The sequence below is a fragment of the Mus pahari genome, chromosome X, assembly GCF_900095145.1.
Source record: "Mus pahari chromosome X, PAHARI_EIJ_v1.1, whole genome shotgun sequence".
Taxonomy (NCBI): Eukaryota; Metazoa; Chordata; class Mammalia; order Rodentia; family Muridae; genus Mus; species Mus pahari.
This window is the reverse complement of record NC_034613.1, coordinates 86,026,143-86,033,605: the sequence shown is the minus strand read 5'-3', so window position 1 is coordinate 86,033,605 and position 7,463 is coordinate 86,026,143. Positions and strand designations below refer to the sequence as shown.

The 7,463-nt window shown below is 37.6% G+C and overlaps 1 long non-coding RNA gene across 2 annotated transcripts in view; it reads right to left on the bottom strand.

Annotated features, from left to right (window-relative positions):
• The window catches only part of LOC115063154, a 65,889-nt gene that overhangs the window by 37,074 nt on the left and 21,352 nt on the right, over nucleotides 1-7,463 (bottom strand). Inside the window, exons 3-5 of one of the 2 annotated variants that reach the window (XR_003843054.1) lie at nucleotides 4,216-4,293; nucleotides 3,645-3,803; nucleotides 2,330-2,617 (exon numbers count right to left, since the gene is read on the bottom strand). This is a non-coding gene — a long non-coding RNA (uncharacterized LOC115063154). Of the gene's footprint in view, nucleotides 1-2,329; nucleotides 2,618-3,644; nucleotides 3,804-4,215; nucleotides 4,294-7,463 lie in introns of those variants that run through there. The other variant, XR_003843053.1, reaches the window with a different exon arrangement.

Below are 7,463 nucleotides of genomic sequence, written 5' to 3'. Positions count from 1 at the left end.
AGGGTTGCAGCCCCCTTCAGGTACTTGGGTACTTTCTCTAGTTCCTCCATTGGGGACCCTGTGTTCCATCCAGTAGCTGGCTGTGAGCATCCATTTCGGATTTCATTCTCTTTAAGACTTCCTTTATGACACAAAATACCCTTTATTTTAGGGAAAGCTTCACGGGCTACTGATAAAGAAAGATAAATACTCTCTATGTGTTGGGTGAAAAACTCTGTAGATGTCTAAGTCCATTTGAGCCATGGCACAGCTTAATTTAGGAGTTTCTTTGTAGAACTTTAGTCCCCATGACTTATCTATTGATAACTGACTGGTTTTGTATGGGGACATATTTGTCTGTCTGTCTCAACTTCTATGTCCACAGTGTTTATCTTATGAAACTGGGAGCACCATAGTTTAACACTTATGCATTTATAAGTGCTTTTTTGATAGATTGTTCCCTTTATTTTATATGTAGTAGCCTTTAACTTTTCTGACTAAATTTGCCTTGAAGTTAGCTCCATCTGATATAAAAATAACCATGCTTACTAATTCTCAGTTTCCATCTTCTTAACAAGTTGATTTCTACCATTTAACATTCTGTATGTGTGTTTGCTACTGAGGCACATTTCTTGAAGATAACAACCCAGCCTTGTATTCTAATTCAATCAGCTTGATTGCAACTTGTAATTGTAGAATTAAGTTCAGTTATATTTAAAATTACTATTGAAAAAGGTTTGCTCATTTTGGTAATTTTCTGCTTTTTTCTAGTTAAGGGATATTGCTTGTGTGTGTGTTTTTTTTTCTTTCTCCACAGTAGTACTTGGTGGTTTGCTAAGTTGTACATAATTTATTCTTTCCTATTCTACTTGGTTCATCTAGTCTGCTTATAAAATTGATTCTTTTCTGCTTTTTCATGGCCTCAACTGTTGATCTGTCTTGTTTAGGATTCCATTAAGTATCTCCTGCAATTCTGGCTTACTGGTTATGATTTTCTTTGGCTTAAGCTTGTTCTGGAGTGTCTTTTTTTCTCCATCAATTAAAAAAAAAAGAAAATGTCACTGGATACAGCTATTCTGGTTAGCAGTTCCTGCTTTCCTGCCCTTTAGGGTTTCTGTTGAGAGGTCTGATGTTCTTCCAGTGCATTTATTTCTTTAAGTGAGTTAAAATATTTTTGTATTGCAACTTTTAGCATTGTTTTTGTTGTTTTGCAGTCTGGCTCCCTTGACTATACTATGTTATAGAGAGGTTTCTGGTAATGTTTGCTTGTGGTTTTAGATGTCTCTTTTGGGAGTTTTCCTAAATTTCATATTCTTCTGCTGTAATTTTATTGAATAGATTTTCTGTGCCTTTAGTGGTTTTTTTTTTTTTTTTTTTTTTTTTTTTTAGTTTTTTCCCCCCGGGGGTTTTTTTTTTTTTTTTTTTTTTTTTTTTTTTTTTTTTTGAGTTCCTTTTCCTGCCCGATGGATTTTTAGGTTTATCTCTTGATCATTTCTAAGGTTTCAATGGACACCTCTATATTACATTTCCTCTACTCATTCTTCGACCTGATATTTTCTCTGCTGCTTAGTTTAGTTCATTGATATTAATTTGATGTGGGGTGGGGTTTTTTTTTTTTTTTGCATTTTTAACATCTCTATTTCTCACCCATACTGATCAGTTACTAACAAAGTTTCTGAATTCACTTGCTGATTTCATTTATCTTCATGCTTATATCTTCTTTGAAATCATGGGTCCTTTTTACAAATAAATATTTGAATTTTTGTCCAGCATTTTATCTGTTTTGGTATCTTTGGTAGTTGAAGAATCGCTGTCTCTTGGAGGAGTAGTGCTCCTTGGTTTATCATGTTATGTGTTCAGTATTGCAGTTTGTGCACCTGATGGGATGCCTAGCTCTCCCATTGTTATTTAGATGTGTTGTAGTTTTAGGCCTTCACCAGAAGATGCAATCTCAGTACAGGAGAAAATGAATTTCTATAGCATCTGTAACACCAAAACAAACTAGATAGAGAAATGTGCTTTAAATTAATTTAAGTCAAGTATTATATGACTCGCGGAGAAAATAATGTAGAGTGAGCTCTGAAGTTAAAATTACTTGGACTAAACCCAAAAATAATAATTAAATAAAATAATTGAAGGGTGTGGAAAAAGGAAAAGAATAAACAAGAATCAAGATTAAATAGATTTTTAATATCTAAAAAAAAGATACAAGCATAAAGAAAATGGAGGGAGAAAGCAAGAGATAAATAACTGAAAATATATAAGTAAAATTATAATATATGAAATGCGTATCAAAACATATAAGTAAAAGTATATAAATATAAGAATAGATATAAGAAATAAAACCGGGAGCTAGGGAGTTAACTCAGTGTAGTACTGCCTAGCAAGCACATAAACCCGAGTTCAACACCCATCACCACAAAAAAGCCCTATAAGGTGTTTTGAAAAACAAATAAGAGTAAAAACATAGCAAATGGGGGTAAAGAAAAACCCAAGAAAAGAGAACAACAATTAAAAATGGTATATCAAAGCAACTTCTTTTGTAGTTTTCTAATATTGGAGGCTAACAGATTCCTGGGATCACTAGTTAGTTGCAGTTGGCGATTACAACATCATCTTGTATAAAACTGGCACTGAGCTGTGGGAGAAGAAGAGTTACTGCTTAGGTATGACTATGGAGAAATGGGAACATTTATTCCCTGCTGATGGATATATAAACTAATGGAGCCACTATGGAAATCAGACTGGAGGTTCTGCCAAAACTAAAATTGGATTTACCATATGATCTAGATACACCACCCTTAGCTGTATAGCCAAAGAATATACTACAGAGATAATTTCTCATCCATGCTCATTGATGTCCTAGTCACAATAGCCGTCATATGGAAACAAAACTGATGTCAGTCAGCTGTTGAATGGATAATGAGAATGTGGTATGTTTACACAATGGAATATTATTCATCCGTTAAGAAACTTAAATTATGGGGCTGGTGAGATGGCTCAGTGGTTAAGAGCACTGACTGCTCTTCCAAAGGTCCTGAGTTCAAATCCCAGCAACCACATGGTGGCTCACAACCATCTGTAATGAAATCTGATGCCCTCTTCTGGCGTATCTGAAGACAGTTACAGTGTACATACATATAATAAATAAATAAATATTTTTAAAAAAAAGAAACTTAAATTATGAAATGTGAAAGTAAAAACAAAATGGACGTGGAAATAATCATCCTGAGTGAGATAATCCAGACAAAGAAAGACAAACATCACTTTATTTCTCTCATAAGTGGATGGTAGCCTTGCACCTTTAGGTATGTGTATTTCATTTGGAATACTTGTAAAGGTTATGAAACTAGTAAGGAGAAGGAGGGGAAATCTTTCAAAGACAGGAGATAGAATACAGTGGTATAGAGGAGAAAGGGGATAATGGAACAAGAAGGATTAAGCAGTGTTAAAATAGTAGGGTAAGTAGAGAACAGAGTATGGGAAAGGATAACTAATGCTAAAGCCCATTTGAAAAAAGCCATACAGAACCTACTACTGCAGAAGCATATAAGTCAGATAGAAAGAGAGCAAGGGAGAGGGGGAGGGAGGGAGGGAGAGAGAGAGAGAGAGAGAGAGAGAGAGAGAGAGAGAGAGATCTTTGGCTGTCCTCAAACTGTACTTACCCTATAATGAAATGGCAACCACAGAGTTACAAATAAAAAGCCCAGTGCCTGGAATGGGTTACATTTATTGTATAGTGGAGTCCCACAGACTTCCAAATATTACAAATTATTGCCAATATTCTTAATTGTCCTCCAGAATTTAATGGTTAGATCTTTTTGCTGAAAAAAAAAACACAACAAAAACACACAAATCTTGAATAAATGAAACTCATATTCACTTCAGTGATTCATCTGTACTGGCTAGCTTTCATGTGCTGAAAAGTGCTATTTCATGCTACAGGCAGAGAAACATAACGATCTTACTGTAAACAGTTGTGAGTCTTGACATCTACAATAATGACTGCCCTAGTGAGATATGCTCATTGGTGCAATAGTTGCTTGAATTTTACTGAAGTAGCCACTTTCTGATTAGATTTAAGGTCTGTTTCATGAAATGGAACCTATATCTGATGATGTCATTATCAGGGCTCAGCATGTGTGGCCAAACAGGCCATAGGCCCTAAGGGAGAGTCTACTACTACTATTATTCTTCCAAATAGGAATAGTATTAAGACAATTTTCAATGACTTACCATTATATTCATAGATTAGTACATCTTTAAACACTTCTTGTAGTAGTTGGCAATTGTCTTGGTTAGTTTTCTATTGCTCTGAAAAAAATATCATGACCAAAGAGTGTTAAATTGGGTTTATGGTTTCAGAGGGTTACAGTCTATGATGGTAGACCAAAAGCATAGTATCAGGAATAGCCTAAGAGCTCATGTCTTGATCTACAAGGAGACAGCAGAAAGAACACTGGTAATGTTAGTCTTTGAAACCTCAAAGTCCATGCCCAGTGACAGTTCCTCCAGGAAGGCTACACCTCCTAATCTTTCCCAAAGAGTTCAACCAATTGAGGACCACACATTCAAATATATGAGCCTATGGAGGTTATTCTCATTCAAACCATCACATCAATTAACATAGAGACACAACTGATTAAAGAACAAAAAAATTAAAGGCTATAGAAGAATATTCAGCCCTAAATGAGACATCTATATAACACTCCTCTCCCCAAAGCTTAGGAATCTGTATGGAAGAGAAGGGGAAATATTGTAAGTGCCAGTAGTGATGGATAACTATTAGAAAACAGTGTTTTCTGATGACAACAAGGCAATTGCACACATACACTCACAGCAATTGTCACAGCATGCAGAAGATGTATGAATGATCAAGCTACACAAAAATCCAAGCATGAAGCAGGGAAGTCCTGTAACTAGATAAAAGAACCATTGACAATGGGCAATTGATAGCTGCTGGGAGAATCAGTTTCTTTGGAGGGTGTGAACCCTGGTAGGTCAACCACACTCTGTGGAGGGCTCCACATCCAAAAGTATTTGGGCAACAAATCTGGACTCAATGGGTTTTAAAAAAGAGAGACAATTTGAAATTTGATTGGAATAGAAGTGGGGGTGGATCTGTAATGAGTTGGAAAATATGATCAAAATACATTTCAATCAACAAAGAATTTTTTAAAGCTACTGTGTCAGCAGTAATACAATTTTGTGAGCTTACTTCTATTACGGGTTTTTTAGTAAGTGTCTTTTGCTGTGTTCCTCTTAATGGACTATTATATTTAATGAGCTATAAGGGCATAATAGCTGGGCAGTAGTACTCTTAATCTTCTAAACTAATCTGACTACCTCTATGTCAAAATCCCAGTGAGATTTGCATTTTAGTATTGATCTGTCTCTCTGGTATCCAGATGTTTTCTCATGGTATCTCCTGGTCTCTCTCTCCATTGCATATCCCCACTTTCCTCTTTCTTCTGCCCCTTCCCTGGATGGAAGGAAGTCCAACACTATTCTCTCCCCTTCCCAGTCATTGGCTGATCAGCTAGCTTTATTGACCCATCAGGGAATAATTGGGGAGCAGTGTTTACACCACATCCAGACAGGAAATTCTCACAATAAGGATTGCAACCAGATATGGGGGCACAGAAATCAGCAATTGAATAATACAAGGATAACCTTTACACAGTACACAACATTGTGCCTATGACTTTCTCTTAAGTTCCAACAGTTACTTCTCACCATTATTCACTTTGCAGTCTGTGTGCCAGATTCTTGCTCCAGACACTCTCCATGCAGTCTGTATATTTTGGGATGGTTAATATATCACCTGAGTGTGTTGGAATAGGAGGAATCAAGTAGATCACTGAGATCTGTAAACTGCTCAATGCTATTCCTGTTCAAAATTAAATACCCAGTGGAAAGGAGTAGGTCTTTGGAAAGTCTATTGAACTTCAGAGTTTTCAGTTCCGTGAAGGAAAAATATATGGTAGCCAAGGGTTTATGTTGTTTTATATGTTTGTAGTTTGTTTCCATTTTGATTTTCCCAAGTGATGAAGACTAAACTATAGATGGCCCTAGCTCTTTGGCAGGAGTGCAACAACTACATAGAATAAAAGTTCAAGCCATAGGATAGTAGTGGTTCAAAATCCACGGCTAATTTCTTGAGTTCTTTATATATTTTGGATATCAGCCCTGTGTCAGATGTAGAGTTGGTGAAGATCTTTTCCCAATCTGTAGGCTACCATTTTATCCTATAGACAGTGTCCTTTGCCTTACAAAACCTTTTCAGTTTCATGAGGTCCCATTTATCAATTGTTGATCTTAGAGCCTGAGAAATGGGTGTTCTGTTCAGGAAGTTGTCTCCTGTACTAATGTATTCAAGGCTCTTCCCTACTTTTTCTTCTATTAGGTTGAATGTATCTGGTTTTATGTTGAGATCCTTGATCCACTTGAACTTGAGCTTTGTACAAGGTGATAAATATGGTTCAATTTGCATTTATATGCAGACATCCAAGTTACAAAGAGTGCCAACAAGGTCTTCTTCTCCAATACCGATTTGTCACAAAGTAGTCATTCACATCAAATTTCCCAACTAGACTTAAGATGTGTGATAACTTTCAGGTGTGGTGGTATAAAACTATAATTACCTTCACTGGAAATTGGATAAAAGATTTACAAGATCTACTTAGATTATTTCTCATAACAGAGTGTGAGGTTACAATGGTTCCAATAAAAATTTACTTGAAAGAAAAACATATGGGCCATCTTTCGCCTGAACCCAGCAGAGCCTGCCAAGAACCCCAGAGGACTCTCCATGCCACAGGACCTTGGGATTACCTCAGGATCATTGGTGAGTGGAACACAACATCAGCTCACACAACATCAGCTCCAAAGAATCGAGGAGGGTCTTGTGCCAGAAGGAACAGGGACAAAGGAAACCCACCCGACTAGAGGCTGGGATCTGTTCCAGTAGGGGCCAGTGCCACTATCTTCCATGTGAACCCAGCTGAGGGTCCCAGAGGACTCTCCACACCACAGGACCCCTAGCACACGCAGGACCTCGTCCTCAGCCAGGAGGAGGAGCTGAGATCCAGAACCCTGAGAACCTTCCTTGCCAGAGGAGAGTTGGCCTACAGGGAGGGCTCTGACGCCAGGACTCAGAAGGTGGATCAGAGCTCCAGATTTCTGGACATCTACCATGCAAGAGGAGAGCTTGCCTGTAGAGAGTGCTCTGACCACTGGGACTCAGGTGAGAGTTGGACTCATAGGAGTGCTGACAGAGGCTAACAGAATCACAGGAGGATCGAGCTCCAGACAGGAACAGCTAGAACATTAACACCAGAGATTACCAGATGGTAAAAGGCAAACATAAGAATCTTACTAACAGCCATGCATGTAATCACAGCACTTGGGAAGCAGAGACAGGCAGATTTCTGAGTTCAAGGCCAGCCTGGTCTACAAAGTAAGTTCCAGGACAGCCAGGGCTA